The following is a 27,676-nucleotide window of genomic DNA, read 5'->3' on the forward strand; positions in this document are numbered from 1 at the left end:
GGTGAGGGAGACAAAGCTGGGAGCAGTTTCTGATGAGTGGGGTGGGGAGATGATACAAATGGGTGGAGAAGCTTGTTGAGATCCAAGATGGACACAGGACCCTGTAGCAGCTCTTCTTGAGACTTGGCTTGCTGGAGCCAGGAAGGGAGTTGGCAAAAACCTCTCTTGAGAGGAATTTGAGAATGTTTTGGAGCATGTCAAGAAGGTCTGCCTGGTGTTGAGGAACCAGCAAGCTGGCCAAGGCCTAGACATGAGGGCGATTTGGATGGTGACTGAGGCAAACCTTTGAGGGACTCCATTTTAAGCTTTGAGAACTTTGGAAGTGCTACTCTGACAGTAAGGGTGTTAAATCTTCTCTCCACGTGGTTACTAGAAAACCAAGAGGCAAAGCAAGACTGCTGTGCCCTCCCTTGTTGCAAGGGCTTCTTCACAGAAATGAGTTGGGCAATAATTGGTTACTGTAGTTTATGCGGAAGCTAATGTTACTAAAAGCAAACTTGTCCTGATTTTAAGATCTTTCACATTCTGAAAATGTATTAAAGGAGAATATAAAATCAGTTATTCCAAATTGTATTTTAACGCATTGTTTTCTCTGAGGTACTGAACTTGCTGACAGTGCACATGCTTTTGTGTTGAGTGAAGAGCTCTTAGTAAAAAGCTAATACATGAAGTGGAGATGGTCAGGAAATATTTATAATGCCTAAACTTGTGGTTCAAGATGCTTTCCTACTTGCATTGCCAGGTCTAGTAAATTACTACAGTTTAGAGATCCACTTATTTATAGTTTATGAAAAAACATAACTTTACAGCTTTTGTTGAAAAGGATCTTGAAAAAGCATTTTCAACAAGGGCAAAAACACTGCACTTGTGGAAGTGGACATGACCATTTACTCTGCCCGGAGAGTGCAGAGCTTAATCTCCAAGACTTTCCTCAGCTGAAATTCAGATTCATTCCTCATGTCAATTGTGAGTGATCAAAGTCATGTGAGACAAATAAATTCAGAAAACAGGTAAAATCTCTGGAATTTTTGGCTAATTGGGAATGTAGAGACTGAATTTTGCCTTTGGTTGTTTAGGAAATCAGTTCCTTTCGGAGACCCATGGTTGGGGAAATATGGGTTGGTTTTTTCACTTGCAATGTGTTAACAGTGTAAGAGAACTGGAAGGCTGTCACACCACTTAATTTTTCTCTCATTGTTCCTAAACTGTGTGTTCTAGTTGTCTTCTGATGCTGAGGTAAGGTTAGAAAACTTATTCTGTGGAAGTTCTCCCTGAGAAAGCAGATGTACTCATGATAATTCTAGAAGAATTAGGGTTTTAGGGAAAACACACATGGCATCTGACTGTTTTAAAGCCCAAGATAAAAAACTAGTTGTCTGGGGACAAGGTGAAGGTGAGGGAAGGAATGCTGCTAAAGAATGTTGTGGCCTGAAGGAGAAAATGCCGGAGAAATAGGTGATTGTAAATTGATGAGTTTCCTTTATCTAATTGCTTGCTCTTAGTCTTTAAGGATCTCCCTCCTCAAGCTAAGTGGTGTTAGGCCTCAAAAACAGGTAAAAAGCCTAGAAGTAACCAAGTGGCACTATATTCCTAAATACAGAAGTAATAACATATTTTATAAATGTTCACCTTGTGTCTCTATCATTAGGGCATGGTAAACCAGTAGAACTTCATAGAACTTTTTCTTTTACGAGGCACCATTCTGTAATACATGTGCTATGAGTACCACCTGCTGCACGGCCTTTCTGTGCTGTGGTATTTTGCCACTTTCACTGTTTTCAGTGTGAAAGATGAAGGGACATCTTGAGAGACCACGAAAATTACACATAGTGTCTGTTTTGGCCATTCAGGTTTTCCACACATTGAGTTTGATCAAAAGATCAGAGAGTGACATCATGGGAGCATATGCAGAAATGCAGAGCTTACAAAGTTCCCTCCATCCCTTTCAGGCAACACATTGTTCTTGCTCTCTACTGAAAAGTGACTAACAGTAGGTGTTTTCTGTCTGATACATATGCAGTATCAGTTGCTGATACACAGCTGTAACTCTTATCTAAATAATAGAAATAGGATAGAATATTTCAGCTGGAGAGACATAAAATAATAGTCTGGTCCAACTACCTGAGAGACAAAAGTCACCCACCCTCAGTGAACATTATAATTAAACAACTTGCCTATAATGGGCTGCCCCTCATGCTTCTGTACATTAAGATGCAGATTATTTGAAGGCTGCATTGGTACTGTACCCTTTGAGAGGTCTTCAAAACTCTGTGAATTGCGAAGGCAATAAATAGTTTAAAAGTAAAGACAAGCTGTTGATGCTGTCTGTGGCCAGGGATCAGATGTCAACTGGGACAAGAAGGATGAAATCTGAGCAAACTTGCAGCTAATTTCAAAGCAAAAAATGAAATGTATAAATGATCTTACAAGGGACAGAGTGTTCTCAGGATTTATTTCTTCTGTGGATCAATCTCCCCTCTGCCCCAGGCTTCCTGTGCTGGTCTTCAGAGGAGACTGATGGCTCTTTGCCTGTGAGTTTTCTATAAATCTCAGGGGTGTATTGGGAAGAAGGGCTAGGAGCTGGTACTGTGTGGAATTCTCTTCATGAAGAGGGCTTGTTTAGGTGAGGATGTATTGAAGGTTGTTTTTTATCCTGTTTGGTTGATTTCTTCTTCCCCCAAATATGAGGTCAAAGGAGTCAATTTTTGAGGATATCCAAAGCCAGTGATTAAGAAGGCTGGCCATGGAAAGACATATCTTATTCAGGTGTAATCAAGAAACTGTAGAAACAGTTCAGAAGACTGTTCTGTTGTGCACTGTGGCAAACCTGTGTGATGATCCTTAGATGAGGAATTAATCTGTGGTTCTTTAGAGGGAAAAATGGGTGAAATATGCAAGATCTCAAAGGAGAAGGGTAAAAAAAATGTGTGTTAACTTTACCAAGTGTTGTTAAGATGTGTAAAGTTAATGAACTTAAGTAAATGAAGAATGGAGCCAGAACAGCCTCTGTGGGAATTTTTTCAAATGATTCCTGAGAAGCTTGGAAAGAAAATCATTATAATGAAATTAGTGGGGGACAAATGAAATGAGATGCAAGAAATTGAGCTCCTCAGTAATACTGGAGAATGGGTAGACAATGAATAACAGTAAGAATAACTTGTTATTTTTCACTTGGGCTGTAATAGCAAAGAAATAATTCACAATCAAAAAGCAAATTTCATAGCTGGGAATCCCCATACAAGACTTTTTAAGCTTTATGCAAGAGAAAAAACCCAAACGAAACAGCAGGAAAACAACTCACTTGGCATGATAGAGTGTCACAAACAAAATAATGCCTTGGAGATGTAAAATGTCATCCAGAATGCCAAAGAAAATTTTACACAGCTGAAGATTTCAGATCATAGCACTGATAAGTCATTAAACATGCAGCAACTGATTTTTATAGTAGCCTCATAAATTAAATGAAACCATATTCAAAGTACACAATGCGCTATTAGTTTTGCTTTTGAAACTTCTGAAAGAAAGCAAAGATTTTTTCTAAAAGCCTGGGATACTTCCAGATACCCTAGACTTCAAAACAGAGAATAATTATTCAGTCTATCAAGCATCTCTCTTGGAGAGTAAGTGAAAAATTGATGGGTTTGTGAAAGATAAAAAGAGACAGTGGCATTTCTAAAGGGCCAGTGCTGTAAAAGTTCGATATGTGCACTAACAGCCACGGAGAAGACATTTTACATTTGGATAGATCTGAGCAATTGACTTGTTAGAGATCCTGATGAAACACCTACACTTGAATAAATATTATCCAGCTTAGTTAAAAGAAAAAAGTTCTCTGTACTCAGCGCCAAATGTTGCTGGTAAAGAAAGCAGTTACCAAATCATACTGAACACTGGCAGAGAAATGAATATTCTACATGGGGTGAAACCTTCAGCAGAAAGATCCTATTGCCACCCATGAGGCTTACAAATAGGCATATGTAGCAGCACCAAGGGTGATGACATTCTGATGTAGAGGTGCTGAGACAGTAGGATAGAAGATGTGGCACATCATGCTCACAGTCTCACATGTCTGCTAGTAAAAGCCAGGGGAATAAATCTAGAACTGAAATAAAACAGTGAAATTGTGAGTGACTGTAGCTTCATGTGTGGAACAGTTCTGACCTCCTAAGAGCTAAAACCTGACCTCCAAAAGGTAAAAGCAATACAGGAAAGCCTACTACTAAAGATATTAAATCAGTTCAGAGATTATTAGGGTTTATAAACTCAGACTGAATTTTTTTTCTAATCGGTCTCAGATGTGTGCGAATTCCTGTGGCAACTGCTAGGCAGAGGTGCATGCTGGAAGCGAGTCCCTTCGTGTGACATGCTGTACCCCACGTGCCAAAGGCAGATGACCACATATCCCAGAGTTTCAGGTTCATATTTTACTTGATTCTCTACAAATAGGAAGATAATGGACATTTCTCAGGGTTTTTATTTTTTTTTTTAATTAAGCCCATGTTATCCAAGTTGGATTATAAGAAATTCCATCAGCAATGGTAATGATTGCTCTGCAATCTGCCTGCCCTTTGCACTGTGCAGAGGAGTCTTGCATTTGGTGTAGCAGTTGCGTATTTCACCTGCCAAAATGCAGCAGCAGCCCATGTGAAGGAGTCCACTAAACAGTGGGTAATCAGAGGCTCAGGATAAGCCCAGGGTATAGGCATGCTATTTGCCTGGTATTCCTTTGCTGGCTCCACTATTGCTCCCATTACAAGCTCCTTGCTGCCAAAGAGGTGACATGTGCCCACAGGGCTATAGAAATGAGGGTGAGGTGAAGAGAGGATGGCCCTTCTGACAAAAATCACTGTGCTTGTATTTTGAATGAGGAAGAATGGCAATTTCTGCAGTTAATGGAAAAGTTTTCTGTAATGTCATGTCAGATATTGGATTCTTTCTTGTCCTCATTTTCCCCTTGCAGTTAGGGGAAGCAGAGCAGGGTGATGAGGTGGAGTGAGAGTTAGAATTTTTCTGTGCTGGCATTGCAAGGTGCACATGTTCCAGTGAGGTATCAGACCAGTGGTAAGGTAGGCAGAAGTAAAACTTCTCATAGGGGTTAAAGCATTTATGGCTGCTCCCTTCAGGATTGCCTGGCTCTAGAACAGGTCAGTGACAGTGAAAAACTGAGGACTTGAAACAAATGCTCAGAGCAAATCAATCCAGTTTCAAGAAACCCCCCAAAAATGCTGTAAGTAGTGGCCTGTGCGCTGGAGAATTGGTTAAAAGTGGGTGGCTGTAGCTTCAAGTATGGAACAGTTCTGACCTCCTGAGAGCTATTTTTTTCGTTTTTTTAAAATAGTTCCCTAGTGGGATACTGTGGCTTTAATACGTGCTAAATATTGAAATCTCTGCTTCCCTCTCTATTGCCATGTTGGAATGTTTGGCTGTTCAGGGAGAGCAAGGGAAATGACGAGGGTGTCTTGATTTTTGTCAGGGACCAGCAGATGCCAAGTCCTTCCTTGTCCCCCAGCGCTGGCCTCATGCCTCAGCCCGGTGGCTGCCCATGGATGGAGCCATGGGCTGAATATGCTTCTTGTTGGGGCTTGATGCCTGAAGCCAAACGGGTGGTGGCCCAGTCAGGTACCAAGGCCTTCTCCTCTGGCAGCTCCTCTTCTCTACCACAGGCACTGTTGCCGCAGATCTCCCTGCCATGCTTCAGGCAGGTGGTGGGAAATTGCTTCCATGGAAAATAGAGCTGCTGCTGTAGAGCGGCACTCATGCAGAGGGGAGCCAGCTAGAGGAGTGACAGGTTTGAGCTTTTTTCCAAGACTAGCCTAATTAACCAGATGCACATAATAGAGTAAGTTTTACATGGTTTTGGTGTCGTCTTGAAAAGCTGGATTTTCCATGGTGTTTTATGAAATGAAAGAAGGAGGCTTTTGGATGACTTTCCAGCTCCCGGGTCTCTGTTTCCCCTTGCTAGCAGCCCAGCCTTTTTCCCCTGGCAAGTCACAGATCTGTTGTAACTGCTTCATTAAGCTGCTATGTGTCACGGTGGTGACTCCACAAATCTAAATTGGCTGGTTTTGTCCACAAGGGTGTGAAACTGGAGGACCAGGAGAACCAGCTCTGCAGCTGTATTTTCCACGTGCTGAGTGGGGGCTGATATAAACAAAATGCTTTTCCTTCGGGGTTTTGGCAGCTCTCGCCCAATCTGTTGGAGAAATGGTTATGACTATTTCTCTGCTCTCAGATGGGGCTGTTGAAAACTTACAGCCTCTCTGGGAATTTCGGCTTCTTTCCACGGACCAGTAATAAAATCCGGTTTTATGTTATGTTTAATTGCAGACAATTTCAAGTGTTAAGAAATCTCTCTTGGCAGATGTAAAAAGAAGGGGAAAAAGCCCAAAACAAACCAAACTTCCCCCACCTGCCCCTTTTTCTGTCAAACCTAAATACTTATTCTTTTTGACAATATCCACAAGTTTTATATTACTTGACTGGCTGTTCTAAGAAGCTGCTCACAGCAGTCATTTGCTACAAGTTATATCCTAATTTTCTTTTCTGTTGCTTTCTTTGCTTAGTTTCTAAGCAAATATTTTTCTCAAATTATATTAATTTAGCCTAAATTATTAATTTAAGAAGTTTTATTTCTGCTATAAACTTTTTTATTGGCTTATAACCTTTATTTCTGCAATGCCTTTTAGAGAATAGCAATTGCAACAAAAATGACAGATATATGTTTAAAAAAGCCCTTATGCAGGGTGTAATAAAATACAAAGTCATACCAAGAGAGGAATTAATGCAGCATCAGCATCATATTAGAAGTGATCAAAGGAACAAAAATTATTAAATTTGAATTTTTTCAATCCCTCTACCCTGTTTATTTTTTTAAAAGCACACCACTTTTAAAATGTTCCTGAATGAGATTTCATTTCAGAAGGTGTTTACAGAATGTAAAAATCATGAAACCCACAAATGTTCAAGAGGATATTAATGAATGGCAATGGTTGTGTCATGTGTTTTCTTGTAAAATGTTTGCTTTTCCCATGATAAATTTATACCTCTGAATATTCACAGTTTCAAGGTTTTTTATGGCTAGAAGCAGCTTTCACCACCATAGACCATAGACCAATCCAGATAGAAAGTAGAAACAGCAAGTAAACAGCAAATGTTTTTGAACAGGTGGCTAAAATGACAGTGAAAATGGAGACTAAATATGTGATAATTACATCTGCTTGCAAATAACTTTTTGGGTGGAATCACATTGAAGAAAATAATGCTAAAGTGACATTCTTTGTTGAATAAACTGCTCATTGGAAAATTTTTCTCCTGCCTGTTCAATCAAACATAATTTAACAAGTGCTTTGGAAGAAAATTTGCATTATGCTACTGTCAAACATATTACTTTCAATGAGCTTGGTTAGAGTTTTGATGCCAAAGTATCAGTGGAAGTGGTAGCCTGGGCTTTGAATAACAGAACTTTCCAGGAAAGATGGATCCATCCTGAAACTGATATAATTTGGCAGCTGACTGAGTGATATGGCTTTGAGACTTATATCCTCATGACAGATAATATTTATTATATTCTCGGTGAGACTAGAATATCAGGACGCCTATTCTGGGAAGTGCTCTAGATAAAAGAGGAGCTGGATAGTGTAGTGGTAAATTTGAACAAGGCACTATGCTTTATTTTTGAATTTGCTGCTACTTTTTACTCCTGAACATAACTCTCTGTCCTGGTTTTCACGTGGGTTTTGTTTTGACAAACTATTCTATTGCAATTGTAAATCACAACCCTTCTATCCCTGAGGTACAAAAGAGGGCTAGTAAGGTTAAAGCAATTACATTAGTGATTCATCTTTAGAGAAGTCTTTTCAGCTGAGGAAGTGGTGGCATTGGACAGTGGTATGGTAGGAGTACCATCAGTGCAGTTGTGGTCAGTGCTTATGCCTTGGATGCTCTGCTTCCTGCTGCAAATTTTGCAAATACACAGCCCCTCCTGCAGTGGAGCAGTGCCCAGCTGGTGGCTGGGGATATGTTCATGACAAGAATGCAATTTCTGGGTGGCTGCTATTGAATGATATGGCCTGTATTTTAATGTTAATGGACATAATTGCTCATTATTTTGTGCTTAGTCTTTATTGTGAAGCTTCACCGAGCCTTTGTATTTCTTTCAGTTAAGTATGTGATAGAGGTTTGAATAAAAGTGTAGAGATTTGAAGGAAAATAGCTTTAATTTCAAGCTTCCCAGAAAATATTTTAACCAAGTATACCTGATATATGCAGATGAGGACTTTGAGCAAAATATTTTTTACCTTTATGATTTAATTGCTTTAATTTGAATTCAGAAAAGGAAATCCAATGCTATAGTAATTGCTGTATCTATCATGTTCCACTTTCACTGCCTGTGATCATAGTGGCTCACACACTTTTCCTTAACTTAAGCAATGTGATGTTCTTGCTAATGAGAAATATTTTAAGTGATGTTACTTTTTTTTTTTAATGGGGATATTTAAATGGCTGTTTACACAGGCTATTGACCTAATGGGATATTTTTTTTCATTTAAATCCTGAACAATTCTGTGTTTTAAGATGGATAATAATCACTACTCTTAACACTCCAATAGCATGTAAATTCTTAGCAGTTTCTTGAAGACTGTCTTCTTGACCCCAGGTATACAAGAGGTACTTGCTTGGAGTTTTGCCTGATTTCCAGGAGTTACTGTTTCTCCCGGAGATACTGCAGGTTCTGAGGTTATCGCATGCCTTCTGGGGGCAGGAGGGGGCTTGGAACTTGGCTCCTGTTCCATCCATTGCTGCCTTGCCTTCCCATTCTTTTCCTCCTCTATAAGGGAGGGAGGATACTTGTTCTCTTTGTGCTATCACAATTTAGGCATTGGCTTTGGAATTGTCTAATGTAAAGTAGGCTTTCCACGAGCAGGCTCGTGTAAATTGGGTAATCTGTTTGGGTCGAGGATGTAGAGCAATGTCAGATGCTAAGAGCTTGCAAAGAACTCAGCAGCTCCTGTTGGGTATTGAAGTAAAGCAATGAAGTGTACATCTCTTCCCTGCTCTGTTCTGATCCAGTACTTTTATGAGTCAATCAATTCTGTTTGTAAGTATTACTGATGCCCCGCAGTATTTAGGGAGGTAGTGCTGGGAGAAGAGATTGTCTTGGAAACCTGGTTGCAACCTGTGGTGGAATTGCAAGGTTTGCAGGATCAGGAATATGAGACTGCAGATGTTAATATGATACACTTGGGCAGGAGTTTTAAGGAGAGAAGCAATGTGAAAACGGGTCTTTGAACTGCTGTTGGGACTCTAGTGTTGAAAGTTATTTTTAATAAGAAGATCAGACTCAATTGTGACAAGTCCTGCCGCAAGAAGCATTTGGGAGATGACATGACTGAGTCCTGCAGGGCTGGGCGCCCTGCCCTCACTGAGCAAAAATAGATGGCAGAATGCACACAGTAAGCAATTCCCTTCTTCTTGCCAAAGTGCATGTTTGCATCCCTTGTGCAGTTTAGAAAGCATGGCATGGGCTGATGTATCACCACAACTGTTTCTGAGGAGGTGTTTCCTTCTGTCTTGTTTCCTTTGTAAAGTTTTTCAGTGTTTCATGAGAATAGCCAAAGTTCATCATTGATTAGTTGTGTGCAATTATCTTTCATTCATATTGATGGGAGAGAGACACACTCAATAACTTTCAGAAATGGATTGCTGTCATTTAGTCCTGTTTGCCCTTGTGCAGCATAAGCAAGTACACTAACAATAACAACTCTTGTTATTATTAAACATACTTGTAAATATGAATGAAAGTCTAGTGATTTCCATGAAAAACTGTGGAATAATTTCTATGACATCTTTTAGTAAAATTTATTAATAGTTTTGGATCTAATTATGCTTGCCTCTAAAGAAGTTCTCTCTTCTCCAATCTCAGAAGTTCTCAGGTGGAACTGAAACATTTGGGAAGATGGTAATTAATTTATGTACTAATTATATGATGGGAAAACAGATGTAGAAGTCTGGTTTTCCTCCCATTTTTAATAGAAGAGATAAATATAACAAGGAAAAAAATCTACTCATTTTATTAATGTAAATGTATGCAAGCTCTTAATTTGTTTAGTAGTGTGAACTCTGGAAAATTTATTAGAGATATTTTGGTAAGATTTATAAACTGTACTGTATCTTTTTTTCCCTGAGCTGTAGCAAGTGACTAGTACCGAAGACAGTCTGAGCAGGGACTTAATCATGGTTATGAGCCAAAAAGTCATGACTCTCATGTAACAGAATATCTTCCAACAGAGGGCTCAATTCAGAGAAGCATCCAGCCTTACGATATGGTTGCTCAGTAGTGAGGATGATCCGTGGCAATAAGGATAACTCAAATGAGGCAATGTGGTCTCCTGGAATGCTTTATTCCCTTCCTTTTTCTCCTGAAGGCATCTGCATTTTCCTGAGAGCATGGATGCTTGAGCTGGCACTTTTTATGTGCTTTCTCCTGCAGTCCTTAGGTCCTCCTGCAGTCATGTTGTTCAGGCTGCCAAAACAGATCTAGGGTGTCTCTGCACACTTGTTTGAGTGGTGATAGCCCTGCCAGCCCTGAGGGTGTTGAGAATTGCATGGCAAAGGCTTTGTGTTTGGACACTGTTGAACAGGAACCTCTATTGCTCCAAACCTTGGGAACATTGGAAATGGTGTTTGACCTCATTCTTCAGCACAAATAAGTAAAGCAATTCTGGGAGACATTTGGCATCTACAATCTCTAGTCACAACCTGCTGTGACTTCTCTTTCATGTGTACCTTCTTTTATCTTGGCATCAGGCAGCCCAAGACTCAGGTCCACACCACACAGTATGGGTGTTGAAGTGCTTGCTTGCTTCTGAGTCTTGGTTCCCTGTCTGCTTCTTCCCATCCCTCCCTGTCGTCACAAGCTCTTGGTTTTTTGTCCTTTGTTTTTTGTTTGTTTAGCTTTTTTGTTTGCTTTTTTTTGCCTCAAATTTGATACTCATTCAAGCCACTTGAAATCAGCAAAGTGGTAGGAAAAAATAATCTGACAAAACTAATTATAAAGTTATTTTCTTGGCGGTTGAGCTGAATTGATTCCTGGAGTCAGTGCCACATTCACAAAAGGATGAAAAGAGAGGGTTGGGAGCAAAGACAGAAAGACAGGGAAAACAAGGGACAACAACCCATTCTGTCAGCCCAGTTGTTTGCAAAGCTGCCACACTGCACTTCTTCCCCCCTCCTTCCATTACTTCCTCCTACCTGGTCTGGCTAGTAATGTATGCCTGTATGTGTGCATGTTTCTGTCTTTGTCTGAAGGAGAAAGCTGCAAGTTAGATGTCTTCTTACTTGAAATTTTTCTGTATTGTGATAATAAAATATGTTTTTCAATACCTTTGGACATTCCCTCATGGTAAGCAGATGTGCCACCAAATTTCATGGGGAAGTAAAATAAGTTTGAATTAAATTATGAATCGTTGGTATGAAATTTCATGGACTGCTTTGGATTTTTGTTTGTACAAAAAGAAATGAGGTTTACATAAGTAAACATTAATTGATATATAATCTTCTATAATTTATTAGAATTATTATTTTAACAACTATAACTTATAAAAAATGCCCTTATCCAGGGCACAGATTCTTAAGTGCCTTCTTAAAAAAAAAAAAAAAAAAAAAAAAAAAAACTGCCAATCTCCAAATAGAAACTTCTATCTGACTTCTATCTGTAACTCTGCTGTGACTTGACAAAAATGTAAAAATGACCAATCCTATCTCATATCATGCAGAACCACCTGCTGGAGCCATGGCGTGAAGTCTCTGAGAAGCTGGCCACCACCTTTTGAGTCTGTTCAACAGGAGAACCACCAGCTCTGGATTTAATGATTTGGCTCTTAAATGTGAGTATATATGATTTTATAGCCCATGGGTATAATTGGCTGCAGGTTGGTGAGAGCTTTCAAATATTACAGTTTGAAATAGTTAGTGTATGTTGGAATACAACATCACACAGATAACATTGCTGTACATCATATCATCATCTTTCCAGCATAGATCCAAAAGGAATGCAAATTGCTTGTGTACTATAATATGTGTGGGCTTCTTAATGTATGTGCCACTGTGTTGTGACTCAGTCATGTATTTCCTATATATAGCAAAGCAACAAAAGCTGTGGAGGCTTTGGGAGTTCTGTCATACTGAATGCAAAATATTCCTTGAAATGTCTGCCTATTTTAACTGCATACTTCAAAATTATGATGGATGATTTTTGACCTGCAGTGAATGAAGCCAAGTCTTTGTGTGCCTTGTTCTTAAATTGAGAAATGCCGCCCACAAGCTGATCACAAAAACCAGCAAAGTAAATGAGAAAGCTTTTCTGAAAATCAAAATGTGTGCAAAGATGTCCAAATATTCGGGGTGGGGTGGAATAACATGGGGGAGGGGTGGGTTGGTTGGTTGGTTTGACTGGTTGGTATATTTTTGGTTTGTTGGGTTTTGGGGTTTGTTTCGGTGCTTTTAAAATTTTTTTTCTTTGTTTTTGTTTTGGGTTTTTTTGGTTGGTTGGTTTGGTGACTTTTTTTTTTTCATTTTCACGGGTTCCCCTGGTATCAAAGGAGTTATACTAAGATCACATCTCTAGCAGACCAGATACATAAGCTTTGCCTAAAATGATGCACCTTGTTGAGTATTTTCTGGTCCATTACTATGTGGGAAGAAACATTTTGGGTACCACCTACGTGTAGATCAAAAACATAGAAGAGCGAGTAATTTTGCAAGCCCAGAAGGTTAAAAAAAAGATGAGGAAGAGGCTTGGCACATGAGAAATAACATAAAATATTAATAGTCAGGTTGGAGTTCAAGGAGAGGAAGAAGACACAAAATTTGTGAAGCTAAGAGAGTGGTAAGCTTTGTAGCAGTTAGATTTTCAAAATCTGATTCTACTACATATAACTTCAGGGGTATAAAAGCCATCAGGGTCCAGCAATGGAAGCTTGTTTTTCTTTCCTGTTCACTTTTGATAATATTTGCATTAAATAAAGCAAATAAAATAGAACCCTTCAAAATCCTCAGCAAGAATTGTGAATAGAAATTTGAAGCACTTCCAAAATGTTTATTCAGTAGAAAGGAAGCGCTGAAAAATATTTTGAAGTCCTACACCAGTTGTGGAAAACATGCACTTGGTTTACAGTTGTAATTTTTTATAAAATGTTTGTAAAACTTTTTTCCATTGCAGCATAAGAAGTAGTTTTTAGTAATTAAAATATTGTATATATTTGAGGTTCCAATAATCAAAATAGTGATAAAGCTTCTAAGGCATTAGCTGTAATGAAAATGAAATATTGGAAATACAGGGAATGTAATGGATGAAGTGCAACAGCACAAAACCAGTGAGCTTATAAGCACAGAGTTTTTTTTAACAGAATGTTCAACTACAATTACATAGAAAAATATACTTCTTTGAGTTTCAAGAGACCAATTTTGTTATGAAAGCTAGTTTCAATCTATGCTTTCACATTGTGAGGAATAATGTAATTCATATCAATAAAATTCTTCTGTTCTCAAAGTCAACAGTTAATTTTAATATACTGATGCAGAGATAGAGAGTATACATCAAAGTTTATACGTAAACACTCTAAGAACATAATAAATGTTTATTAAAGTTATGCTTTGAGATATGTTTCTTATTTAAATCATATGGTATTTACTTTGTTCAGTTAAGACATTTTCATGTCTATCTCCTAGAAATTCTTACTAAGTAAGAAACTTAGAGAGTTTGATTCTGAATTCAAGCTGTTGTCTTCTGTTATTGCTTCTCCAAGATTGCGTTTTGACTTTGAAAGTGGCCTTCATAATGTCTGCAGCTACTAGTTGCTTGGCACCTCTGGAATTTTTTAAAGTTGTTTAGTCTATTTAAAATTAGAAGTGGCCCTTTCTTCCTGTGTTTTATTTGTTGGACTATTTCTTTTGCTGCTGGTACTTCTTGGGTGTTTTTAGTAAACAGGTAAGTGAGACTTATTTTGGTGATAGAGGAAATTACAATTAACATGTTTGCTTTTTGTTGATTTATAAATGCTATGTACTTGTACATATCCACCATTCTTTGATTCTTTGAGGATGTGACTTTTGAAAGCTGTATTGTTAAAGGCATTTGTTATTGTCCTTTATATGTGTGGGACATGAGTTGATTAATTTATGCCAGAGAAAAAGAAGATCTTCACAAATTAACTCTGTGTGTGTGGGAAAGATTATACACTACTTGGTCAAATTCTTTTTTTCTTACCCAGAAAAAAGTTGGTTGAACTATTAATAAAAAAGTAGTTTTAATTCTTTATTTAAAGTCAAATTCACTTTTGCATATTGTATAAATGATAGATTCTACTAAGAAAAATATGACAAACGGTTTTTATTAAGGTCAGACATTTGCAAAATGATCTGCTTTTACAGTACATATGTTGGGAGGGAGGGGGAAAGAAGAAAACAAAGGCAAAAAAAGCAGCACTTTTAAAGGATGATTGGTCTGCTCTTCAGAACCTGAGTGAATGAAGACATTCTGTCAATGAAGACAATTTTATATTTTTTCTTAGAAGCTAGAAAAGTATTTTTTCATACATTCAGTTAGGAAAGGAAGAGTTCATAAAAATTTTGTAAATTAAATAATACATACAAGGCATGTAATGGCAGTGCTGAGAATATTTGACGAGACACAGCCTTTTCTTAGCCTTTGGAAGGGTGAATACGAGGAAGATAGAGAACAAAGGAAAAATGAGACGTGGGAGGAGAGATGAAGGAAAAAAGAAAACAGCGTATCTTATCAGTTTTCTTTTCATGAGGAATAAACTGAAAATGAATAAAATTATAGCTCAAAAAAGAAATATTTTTACATCACTCTACCTCAGAGAAGAATACCTAGCATTATTAGAAATTAATTCTGATGCTATCTTTTGAAGGTCAAGTGAAATTGGTCTCTTGGAAATAGACTACAAGCCAGGCATGTTGTCTGTGCAATTAGAAGCAACATGCTCCACTAAAGAGAGTGCAAACTATTCAAATTTACTTGGAGGGAAGACTATATGTCTTCATTTTATTACAACAGTATTTCCAAGTGTAACAACATTAATCTCTAGTTTTATACTTCACTTAGTTCTGCAAAGACACATTATAAGGCTTAAGAAAACAAAGATTAGAAAATGTGAACATGACTTTCAGGCTTTTTTTGTAAGTAGAGTCAGCAGTTCAAAATTTTTTCTTTTAACGTATTTACAAAATGTGTAGTAATAACCTCATATGAACATTCAGTACAGGAACGGGAAATTGGTAAATGAAATAATTTATCTCTAAGAAAAAGATATATTCTGAATAGTGTGTTGTAATATATAATGCATTTAATTTCTCTAAATTATTCAGCTGAGACTTGGGGTGTTTTTTTCATTCCTTTGTCATCCCCTCTGCACCACTCCTTCCCACCTCCCCCTCCCACATTTCTAGGTGTATTGTATGGAAATTACATGTTTTCATAATTTTAAATCTTAGGGTTTTAAATTCACCTCTCAGACCTAATTAAGTTCATCCTGTTTCTTTCAAAGGTGCTGAACTGTGTCTCAGAGAAGGGGCTCAGTAACGCTCAGCACTTCTGCAAATAACATACTGGAAATGTAGGCGCTTTTATTTTAGATAGTTAAATATTGATTCAGAAGGCTCATCTTAAGCCTCTTCATTTGGAAATATACCTTTTGACGGCCTCCTTAATTTCTAAATTCTGCACTTCTATAGCTTGAGTGGGCCACTGGTGGGACTAAACTGGTGGGACAAGTGGTCAAGTAGATGTGATTAAGGAACTGCAGGCTGATATGCTTAAGATGCTAGTTCTTTTCATATTTGAGTAGTAAAAGTCTAAGTTGTGCTCCAGCAATATCAGCCTTTCCTTTGGCATATGCCAACATTGTAGCATTTAAATTATTTTAATTTCAATATATTAATATAAGAGCATACGATATTATGCAGCAAAAATGTTTGAATTATTTCATCAAATACAAAGGAAATATTTCAGTTTGTAGAAAGGATATTTAAAAAGAAATTAAATACACAATTTATTTGTATTAAAAATAGCTTTGGATCAGAATCCATGTGAATAAAAGACACTCAAACGAGTTAGGTTCTTGTTGACATAACTTGGCTTTATATGGTGTCATTGCATTAAATGATTTGCAATATTCAAGGGTATAGAATACTCTAACTGGTGGCTCTATGCACACACATCCCTGTCTTGTCTTTCCTGCTTCACCCTCAGCAGCGATGCTGCACTCTGATCCCTGCCTGTGCTTGTGGTGAGCTGCCCTGCATGGCAGCTTTGCCCATGGCCTTCAGCTCCAGCTGCCATAATGCAGGATTTAAATGACGTGGAGAATCTTGTCCTGACCTAGCAGATCTGCAGGATATTTGTGCGACTTGCAAAGGTCTAGCAAAGGGGCTGCACATCTTGTACATCTGTGTGATTTACTTTGGTGCATAAACTTTGAGCAGAGGTTGATTCTTAATGCTAGTGCAAGAAATCAGGCTCTGTCATATCGAGACAAATATTTCTATAAATCTTGTACCTTTCCTAACAGAGTCTATGAGTCTTCTAAAATGAGAATTTTGAAACTAATGTTAACGTACAATTTGATGTATGATAGTCTGTAGTGAGAATAATTTCCTCTTCTTTTTCATTTATCATTTGAAAAAAACAAAATAAAGAGAAACCCCAAACAAAACAAAAACCCATCAAAATTAATCTGAATTTTAAAACAAATGAAATGGATAAATGGAATAGTAAAACCGGGACATACAATTATTTTTAATTATATTCTAAAACTTCTCGTATTAAAATTACACCGGAAGAAATTGTTACAGTAGGTGGCTGTAGCCTAAATATTTTTGTTTTCATTGATATATTTAATACAAATTAAACCACAAATTATATTAATTTACATTGCAATTCAGTTGTCCGTTACAATAGACAGTAATTTATATTACAATTTTTCTGGTTGCTGGTGGATTAAATTGATTTTCATTGCTTGTTTCCCTGAAAAAAGTCCAGTAATCTTATGGAATAAAATAAGGAAGGCGTTGTTTTTTTAACTCTCTTGTTGTTTGTGGCTTTGGGGTTATTCATTTATCTGAGATGATATACCTATGCATAGCTAATTACACTTTATGTTACTGCATGTTAGCATTTTTATTTTCTCTTTTTTTTTTAAGGGCCCTGCAAATCTTAACTGTCTTTTTTGTGACTTAACTGTCAATTTTGCTTTCAAAGACCAACTTAGATTAAAGCCAGAACTTAGCATTTGAAAATTATTTTGGAAACTTTGTGGCAAACTGTGGAAAAATGACTTCTAGAATTCCTTTTTGCGAAGGAGAGGGTTAACAGTTGTGTTTCCCATAACTGTGGCATTAAATGACCCTTTCAGCTGCCCAAGATGTAGAATAATCTAGCTGTTTCTTTAAAAACAAACAAACAAAAACCCACACAAAAACCCTCCAAACAAACACAACCTCTCAAATCCCCCCCTCCCCCAGGAAACTGATAACCAATATAAGTCATAACTCGCAATTATTTTGGGACAGGCCACGGTGTGCCACTGATTTCAAGCATTTAGATGAGTGTGTCTCTTTAGTTTTGTCCTTTTCTTCTTTTTTTCTTGATGCTTTCATGTTAAATATTCCATCCTTTCTTTGAAATGTGAATTAACTTCTGGTATGGTATGAGCTGAGGCTCTGAAAATCACATGGGAAGCCTTGAACGGAAAGGCTTTGTACTGTGGAGATTCTCATGTCCTTGTGTTGTCTTTTGTTTAAAATAGATTCATTTATAATTGAAACAGCACATCCCATTTCCAATTTCAGTCAGGACGCAGTGCTAACAAAGGGTTAAGGGTTTAGAAATGGACCTAAAATGTTGAGCAGCGATGCTGATCCCAGAAGAGGGAAATTTGTTCTGGCATGAAAAGTATCTTCAAGATTCATTTTATCTAGCAGAAATTTCTCTCTGTGTCATTTCTAATAGTCAGGAGGTTTAGGAGAGTGTGTGCTAAGAGGGAAGGGGGAATATATATGAGAAAGGGCCCTCTCTCCAAACTCCTGAGCAGCAGATGGGATTTTCTGGAAATACTTAGATCATACCAATAAATAAAGACTAGCACATGGTCCTAAGAAACAAAGTTTTTGCATATACAGTAAAAAAATAATAATCTAGTCTCAGTCACAGCTGCAATGGCACAATGACTCATAGTCTCTGAAGTGTGGGATACTCCCTTTATAAAATGTAGTGGAATGAACTGCTGTTCAGATGCAAAATCTTCTCTAAGACCCACAACTGAGCTTTGAACAGAAATGTTTTGACTTGTCAGCAAAAAGTGGCTTACTTCAGAAGCAGAAAGAAACAGGGAGTAGGATGAAAAATCATACGAGTAAGATATCAACATAAAGTGAATTTCAATACCTTCCCACCCCAACTCCCCAAAACTTTAAGCAAGAAATTGAGATTCCTGTTTTGGTGGTTTGATCCCCTTCCTATTCACCCCTTTGGATTTAAAAAAAAAAAAAAAAGTCACTATTAGATGTATCTAAATGAAGTTCTTCCTCGGGGCATTGTTCATGTTCAGTCTCTTCAAGTGCACGCGCTATAGAAAAAAATGCTATTTTCTGTTCTCAATTAAAGACGTTTTAAGCAGACATTAAAATTACTAGTTTAACCTGGGTCTTATAGGTAGATATTTTACTTTAGGACTACAGTACTAGAGAAAAAAAAAAGGTAGTTTTAACTAGAATTGCTACTATTTGCCAGCAGTGGTATTGTTACTTTTATGGTCCTGGACAATAAACAAGATTTATAGAGAAGGAACATGCAGTTTTTAGACTGATATAATTGTAAGAAAAGGTCAGCTGCTGAACGTGCAAATCCTTCTTTAAGTCACTTTTTACTAGTGCTTTAAATCCCTGTTACTTTATGCCTGTTTATTCTTTAAAGTATAGCAGTTAGTTAATAATATCAATATATCATTACTCGGCTGCTTGCCAAGCTGCTGTGTATGAAGTCCAAGGAACTTAACAGGACATCTGCTTCCAGGGGTGCAGGCATGGCAGCCAAGGGGAACCCACGCACCGCATAGTCTGGTGTAACACTGGTCCCTGGGGTGGTTGCACGGAACCAAACTTTTCTTCCACAGTTCAGACTGGAGGGAAATAAATGAAGTTGCGCATATCTCTCTTTATTTTTTATTGATTAATTTAAAAAAAAAGTAAAAAGAAAAAGGCAGCTAATTTTCTTCTCAACAGTGCAATTAATACAGCACTGTTTATGTTATGAAACTAAAGGAGAGAAATTAAAGTCCAAAGAGGATTCCTCTATGGCTCCAGATTTCCCTGGTGGGAGGAAACAGAAATAAAGTCTTCCTGGAGGAGCCTGTGGGACTCTCAGGGACTGTCACTGTACCTGAAATGCTTTTGCAGTGTCAGTCAGAAGGAGAGCCTTTCGAAGCCAGAGCCGTGGGTCTTGTTGAGATGGACCCTTTGGTGGGCTGTCCACTGTGATATGGGCTTTGCTATGCAGTACCCTGTGAATGTTAACCTTAAACATTGCTGTATTAATGTAGTAATGTGCCTCTAGTACAGTGGATGGCATGGCTCTGTCAGTCTGGGCACCCTCTCACTCCCTTCTGACCACGTCTGTGGAGTGGAGCAGCCAGTATTTCCAATGTTCTATTTGTTTGTAAGCCCATGAACTTGGAAATGAGAAACCCCACATCATCTGGTGCCACTTGCATTCATATGGAAATACAAAGCTCAGCTCTCAACTGGAGCCTTATTTCCATTGCATTTAATTGTCAAACAAGTCAAACCAAAACAAAATCAGCCCTACCCCTATCTAAAAAAGGAACTGTGTTAATGTATGATATAATCAAGTCCTTAACAGTGATACCTGTAGGCTTTCACTGCCATGCTCCTCCACTTGGGTTTGGTAGAAGAGTTCAGAACCCCCATGTAGAAGTTATCATTTCTATGATCAGAAACAATAGTAGTGTAGTGACTTTCAGAGGAAAATGAATAGTAGCACTTGGTGCTTAGAAACAAAAATCCTGGTACTAAAGGAATCTGTGCCTTTGTATTAGGAAGGTCAAGTGGATAGCAAAATTGCCAGTGTTAAACATGTGAGACTATAAAAAGGGCATGTTTTGAAATTTCACCTTTCAAGAAATAATAAACCATATTAATTAATTGGTTTAATTTTAGCTGAAATGTGCCCAGGACAGTCTTTTAGTATTTGCGCCATCTTCTACCCATTTGGAAAACCACCATTTTTTAAGAATTCATTCTTCAAAGATATCCCATAGTTGTGGACATATTTCTGTTTAACTTCTTGACAAATGAAAGAAAGGAAAAATTTGACAAAGCAGGAAGTAACATCCAGAGCACCAATACAGCTAAAGATAGGTTTTATGGGAAAAATATATCCATATGCAAATAAAATGTAGCCAAGTCATAAAATTGCATATGTATACAAAGCCTTCCTTAGACAGTGCATGTTTCTGTGCCTTTGCTGAAGATTCAATGCTTTTTGTAGGTACTGTTTTAGTAAAAAAAAAATTATTTGGATGCTAGCAAAATTTAAAGGATCTGTAAACCACTTTAAAAAGAGAACTAATGCTGTGTTGTTTAGCAATCCAAATCACAGACATAAAAACATATACAACAACTCTATGGAGAGCATGAAATAAATCTACATGAGTCACAAAGATCTCATAAGGATTTGGATTTACACTTTTGGTGAAGTGACTCTGCTGCTTCCTATAAAGAAAAATGTTCTTAGAAGTGGAGCAGTGTTGATTTTCCTACTAATGATAATTTTCTTATTAAGGATGCATTCACAACATTATTGCTGTATCTTTCTTTCAAGACAGAGTACTGTTTTCTCAGTTCCAAAATATTCAGAATGTGTGTGTATATATACATGTGTGTGTATGAACATTAAAATATATTAAAAAAACTATAGATATAATTTTTTTTTTAAATTCACTTTTCAAAACTGAAAGACAGCATAACTGAGTTTAAGTACTTTGACTAAATAGTAACGTTTGTCTACACAGAATTTCTCACTTGTATCATGGGTAAAGATGCAGTGTCTCTCTGTCTGGTCCTGTGCAACATGAAGCCCGCTACTTGCCAGCACATAATTTTAGAATTTCAGTATTCCAGGAGCCTATACTTGTAGCTCTGGTGCAGCTGCTATGGACATGTTTAAGCTTTTTATAAACTCATACACATAATAAAACAAGAAGTCACAAAACTAGATGCTATAAAACAACACAGAAAGAAGCACTCATGTTTTCAGTTTCTTAATACATATCTTTATAAAATATTTAGTAAGGTGAACTGTGTCACAGGCGAATGCTGTGCGGGCATCTTGTTTTAATTCTGGTCTGCACTCACTAGCTCTGCAGGCTTGCATTTGATCTCTGAGCCAAGATAAAGCTCACAATGAGAACCAAACAGGGCAAATAAACAGAAATGTCTGCTTTGGTAAAGGGTGTAAAACAGAAGTATTCCACTAGGTCCGACAGTATGTGCCACCAGGCCCTGTTATTCTCCCAGCCGTGGTTCTGAGACAGCATCCTCAGACAGGGGCGACAGATTGTGGTAGCAGAGGAGACGTGGCTGCTGAACTCCAGGGGAAGTTGAGAGAGGCGGCTGCTGGTGCTCGGGAGAGGCACGGCTGCCCAGGGCACTGCAGTCACTACTGTGCTGCAAGCACAGTAGTCTGGTTTAGGTTACCATGGTAGGCAAGGAAGAACATAAAACTAATGGATTTTCATTACCCTTTCCCAAGTACAACTTTAATGTGCCTTACGCATCTGAGTCTTGGGGTTTTATGTGACGCTTCTGTAAAAATGTATTTCTTAATTAATAATCCCTAAGAAACTGGTCATTATCAGCAGTTTATGAGTAGTTTGAAACTTAGGTCTGTCAGAGGATTATTTTCTCAAAACGATGAGGGTTTGGGAGATGTCGCTTTTTTAATAGTTTCCAACTCTTTGTTTGATAGAGCTAGATTTGGAGGCTACTAGAACATTTGTTCAGGATAATCTGTGGCTTCAGACTACTTTCCATCATCTGAGGAAACATGAGAGACTAAGTTCTTCGAACTCTAACCTTCCCCTTGTCTCCCTGTCTGAAAGGATGAGGGAACACATTTCAGAGTACAATCGTTTAAATATTTAGTGGTGACTTTACTGCTTACTGCTCTTCATTTCAAAGGGGTTAGCCCCAGAAATAACCACAGCTGCTGCATACTCAGGAGTGAGTGTTTTCAGGATGGCGCCTTAATGCAGCATTTGTACAGGACTTGTATGGTATTAACAATTTTAGGTCCTGAACCTGCAAACACTTACGTGTTTCAGTAACTTTACTCCTGAGAACAGTCTAGCAGAACTCACATGAGTGTGATTGCGGACACCAGTAAGTGCTCACAAGATCCCGGCATTAGTTTTCAAAGGGACTGTAAACTCTATGGACCATTGCAGAAATACATATACTGCAATGACCTGTGAAATTGCCACATGTATATGTAGCTATATGAAGTAAACTATGCAATTCCTTGTACTCAATTCTGTGAATGTTTAAATGAATGAGTAGGTTTACTCATGCAAGTAAATTCAAACAAACATAAGAAATGATATGGGATTGCTTACAAGAGTAAAGCTGAATTTATGTGTTTGTAGGTCTGTCCTGCACAATTTACTGTTAAAAGACATGGTTTTATTCCATGTGTGGAATCACAAATGTAGTGCTCTGGATTAAAATATCATGAGAAAAATAAGCTAGTGACTTTGCAGAGTGACACAGAAGTTACCAAAAATCAAAATTTACTAGAAAAACTAGTAATTTTAATTTTGTTTTTAGATTTAAAAAAAAATGAATGAACATAAAATCTGTAAACATGAAATGATGTCACTGGACCAAAAATGGCACAATGACATTATTAGTTCCTGCTTCTTTTTGTTCCCTGTCTTCTGTTGCATTTGGGTGGAATCCCCCAAAACATTACTTATAAATGGTAATATGTTGTGTAGTTTTCTTTTCATTAGGAAATAATCAGCATTTCACTTTTCTGAGCTCTTAAAAAAATCAAGAAAAGACAAAATGTCTGTGTTCTTTAGTATATAGAGCAGATAATATAGAAAGCAGTAAAAGAAAAAGGTCTTTCTCTTACTAGGAATGGAAAAACAAATAACTTCTTAAAACAGAACTGTGAGGTAGCACTTGGTCATAGATAGCCTGAAGTCATGGAAAGCCGTGTTTATAACTGTGCCGAGATAACGACCAAGATTGCTCTCTAATAGATGTATGAGAGACGATTCCATAAAAGCAACTTAAGTATTTTCATCATGTGTTAAAAAGCATTCTTGTTAGTTTGTCCCATTTGTTAGAGTACACAGAATGGATATATGATGTCTGTGTTCAGATGCAAACTAAGCTTTTGCTTCACAGAGCTACCTGAATTCAAAATGGCAATGTCTGAGATGTGAGTTATTCATTCTACTGTTTAAGAAAGTTGTGCTAACATATTAAGCATTTAAATATCAGAGATGCTTTTCTGAGCTATTATTGGAGAGTTACTTGGGGACTGCTATTATGCTTTGTAGTTGCTATGGAAACTTTTTAATACATGCAGTTTGGGAACAAGAAATTGGAAGTAATTTTTACAATCTTAAATCCAGTTTCCTAGTAATAAAAGGACAATTGTGGATTATCAGATTGTTACCAAAGCTTTCCACAAATTCTTAAGGTTATTAATCTCCAGAAACAGAAGAGAAAAAATTGTACTAATAAATTTCTACAAAAAAATAGGTAGAAATTATAACTATTTTTCTATCATGTGGAAACTAATCAATCCAAACCCCAGGATTTTAATACACTTTCATTAAAATGAAAAGCTGATCAAAAAGTGGGTTTTGTATAAACCCAAATCAACTTCTAAATTATTTTAATAAAAAGGTGATATAATTATGAATGAAAATCACTAATTATTACGTGAAACATGTATGTTTTTAAAATATTAATCTTCTTTATTCACTTAACGTAATCTTGTTATAATAGAAAACACTTAATGTAGATTTTACACTCATTTAGAAGTCTGATCACAGGGGTTTTTTCTTTATTTGTGGATTTCAATGCAGTAATATACCTAGAAAGATTGAAAAATGCTAAAACAGTTTTGAGAACAAAAGCACTTGAGCTGGCTATTACTTTTTTTTTTAATATTAAAAGTTAAATCGAACCCACTGAAGAACAAGAAAGATTTTAATTTCTTTGCAGAATTATTTTTAAACTGGTATTTTCTCATATTTTCCAGTAAAGAAAGTTTTTTTAGTTTTTTAGAGCATTTAATTGATTCTCATGCTGTTATGTTTTTGTTGTTAATTTCTAGTGATAAAATATTAGTATATATAATTTGAAGGAAAGGATTCTTTTAATTTGAAAAATTGTCTCCTAACAGAATTTTTTTTAATTAATAAAATTGTTGTTTTGGTGTTTATCAAATTTGGTAAAAGTTTATCTGATTTTTTTCCTGCTAAAGTAATTTTATTTTAGCAAGAAAAATCTAACTCCTTAAAAAAATTTTATAGTATTACTGCTCCTCTCTTTGAAAAGAATGGCTTTCTTGAGGATCAAAATTGGAATTTTTAAAAAGTGACATCAGAAATAAAGCATTGACAAATGTAACCTGCATATGCACTGAAAATTTTTGTAGATTATTTAATTTTAATAATATGTTTTTGTTTCAAACTAGTTTAAATTTTACCTGGAGGTAAAATTTGTGTTTGAGGAGGTGCATAATGTTTTATAAAATTAACGTTCAAAGATATAGTTGCATAAAAATTTGAATTTAAATATTGATTAGATCTCTTCATTTTGCTTTCCTGCTTGTGAACTTGTCAATTGATTTCCACAGGGATATGAAAAATAGGTTTTAGACAGAGATAATCCACTATAATCCCAAAACAGAAATCAGAGGACAAAATGGTCACAGCAATAAATTATTCTTTTAAACATTCTTGTTACCTTGATTCCTCCAAAATTTTCCAAATCCCCTGCTTAAGGTCACAGGAAATATGAACCTCACCAAAAACTTAAAATAAGGAGGTTGATATGACATTAAAAAAAAAGATTATTTAAAACAGCATTAGTTAATTATGTTAATTACCATTTATTCTTTTAATTTGCTAGTCATATTTATAGTAGTGGAATTTTTTACCATATCTCCATGGTCTGGAAATTCTGTTTTCATTGATTAGATAAAGCTTTAAAATATTCCAGAAAGTTCAAAGTTGGCTCCAGTCATTTCACATCAATCTATACAAAAACATGTGTTCTCACAGACAGATGGGCACAGACCAACTTCTGTGAATGGAGTCCTGTAGCTAGAATTTTAAGGTGGGGAAGACTGAATTCATGAATGTGTTTTTGTGATTTTCCCCTCCCTCCTTATTTCAGTTAGCCTAGAGTTAGAAAAATTAATCTCTTTGTGCAACATGCATATTCTGACTTCTGTAGATATATGATGACTGTCATTTGTAAAAGAAACTATTTTGCACAAATTACCATCTGTTTAAGGAAGTCAGTATTGTATGTACATCATGATCTGATATGATCACAGAGATGCAAGTGAGTTTTTAAGACAGAAGAGTAAAGATTTAGGAACAGAAATTTGGTACAGTGAACATAGGCATTTTTTCAGTTGCCTTAAATAAGCCTATTAGTGATGATGGTGGGACTTGTGTTTAAAATGTTTGCAATATAATTTGTTGCTAGTAATCAATATATTTGGTAGAGGGAATGTGTAATTTTGAATATTGTATAGATGTTTTATAGACTAATAACTTGATTTGCAGCCCATATAAACTATCATCCAGAAAAATTTCCATTTAATTAGAAGCATAAATTACAAGCAGAAATTTCTGTTCAACAGTATTATTTCAAGCAACAAGGATATAGTGGAGTTAGCACATTTCACTGTGCACTTATTTAAGACACAGAGTGAATCATCCAGCACAAAAAAAATTGGAATTTGTATTCCGCTAGTATTTTAACTTCAACTTTATTTCAGTGTAATTATTCAAATATTGTTAAAGCATGCACCAAATTGACTATGACATATGATATGGTGTTAGAGGGTGTGTGAATTGCAAGGATTCTGGCTGAAAGGAGGATTCAAAATCAATACGTTCTTGGCAGCGAGGTAAATTTGAGCCAAGCTGACCTCTCTTTCAGCTAATGTACAAGATAGGAATTATTAGTGTTCACTCGGAGAAAAGTTTTAATGCAAACTGAAAATACTTATTTTAGAGCAAACATGGAAAATTGAAGGACTTGCTTATCTATTTGATTAAATGCAAAAACGAGACTGCACATAGGATTTTGTTGTGCTGTGACAGAACTTATTTTACCAGTCACTTTCATAACCTTTAAACAGCCTTAAATAGTACATATGAAAAACACATTCATAACAGATTCCCCACAGGGAATTTTCTTTGGTTTAAGAAAATTTTATTAAAGATTGGCATTGCAAATAACATTTTTCATAACTATATGTAGACCTGTTAAAATTTTTATTAAAACTGGAGTTTGGCCTGTTCTTTTTCATCATTCTATCAGATATTAAACTCCAGCAGCAGCTGTAGGAAATGGAGAAAGGGATTTTCAAAGGGATTTGAGTCTCCCTGTCTCCGTGCCTTTAGTGATCATATTATCATAACTATCACACATAACAAAGCTCTAAATCTGTAATTCAGATAAAGTAGTCAGGACTTTGAAATACAAAAATCCAAACATATGCTGTAACATTTTTTTTGCAATGCTGGTTCCTTTAACACGGATTTTGTAAACTTGGGGAGGTATCCAACAGATTTTGTATACTAACACATGCTAAATGACTTTATTACTTAAATTTTTGATGGAGATTTAATTAAAGGTATGTTCTATTGTACCTACAGTAGTTCCACTAAGAGTATACGAGATACTGTTCTACCAGATGTTGAGCAAACCACTAAAGGTTAATAAGAAATGATGTTAGAAGCTTTTTTTTGGACTGAATTATGTAAGCTAAACTGCTGAGGAGGCAATGCCCATCTTTTCAACAGTGTGTGAGTCCTGTTTCATGAGGGGACAGCTCAGCATAATGCTGTGTTGAAATGGTAAGTGTGGACACAATTCTCTGATGAACTTAAAAAGCTAAAGATGCAATGTAAAAACAGTTAAAGAGGCTAACTTGTAAAGTAAAAGCAATGTAGTACAAAAAGAAATGGTTTCCAAATTATTTTAAATATGTCTCTAAAGTTATTTACATTGAGAAGATGCTTTTGGTATGAAGTGCCTAGGGAAAACAGTAGATGTATTGTGAAAAGTTAGGAAAACTCTAAATCTCAATATCAAACCAGCTTGTAAATGAGCAGTCGCATATATATTTATTGTAACACTGCCTTCTGCTGGTCACACCTCATTTATGATGTAAGTGAAAGTGCTGGATAATAATGAGATGTTGTGTTTATCTCAAATTATTCTCAATATGAAATATTTGGTGCTTAGGAAATACTTGTATGGAGATAATGCACATCTATCAAATATGTATGCATCAATGATAAACCCATTGCAT

General features: G+C 36.5%; 1 long non-coding RNA gene across 2 annotated transcripts in view; it reads left to right on the forward strand.

Annotated features, from left to right (window-relative positions):
• The window catches only part of LOC146438102 (uncharacterized), a 234,159-nt gene that overhangs the window by 120,249 nt on the left and 86,234 nt on the right, over positions 1-27,676 (forward strand). For both annotated transcript variants that reach the window (XR_014852020.1, XR_014852021.1), the window contains exon 3: positions 11,775-11,885. This is a non-coding gene — a long non-coding RNA (uncharacterized LOC146438102). The remainder of the gene's footprint in view (positions 1-11,774; positions 11,886-27,676) is intronic.

This window comes from Lichenostomus cassidix, chromosome 4 (genome assembly GCF_008360975.1).
Source record: "Lichenostomus cassidix isolate B80296 chromosome 4, HeHo_3.0, whole genome shotgun sequence".
Lineage (NCBI taxonomy): Eukaryota > Metazoa > Chordata > Aves > Passeriformes > Meliphagidae > Lichenostomus > Lichenostomus cassidix.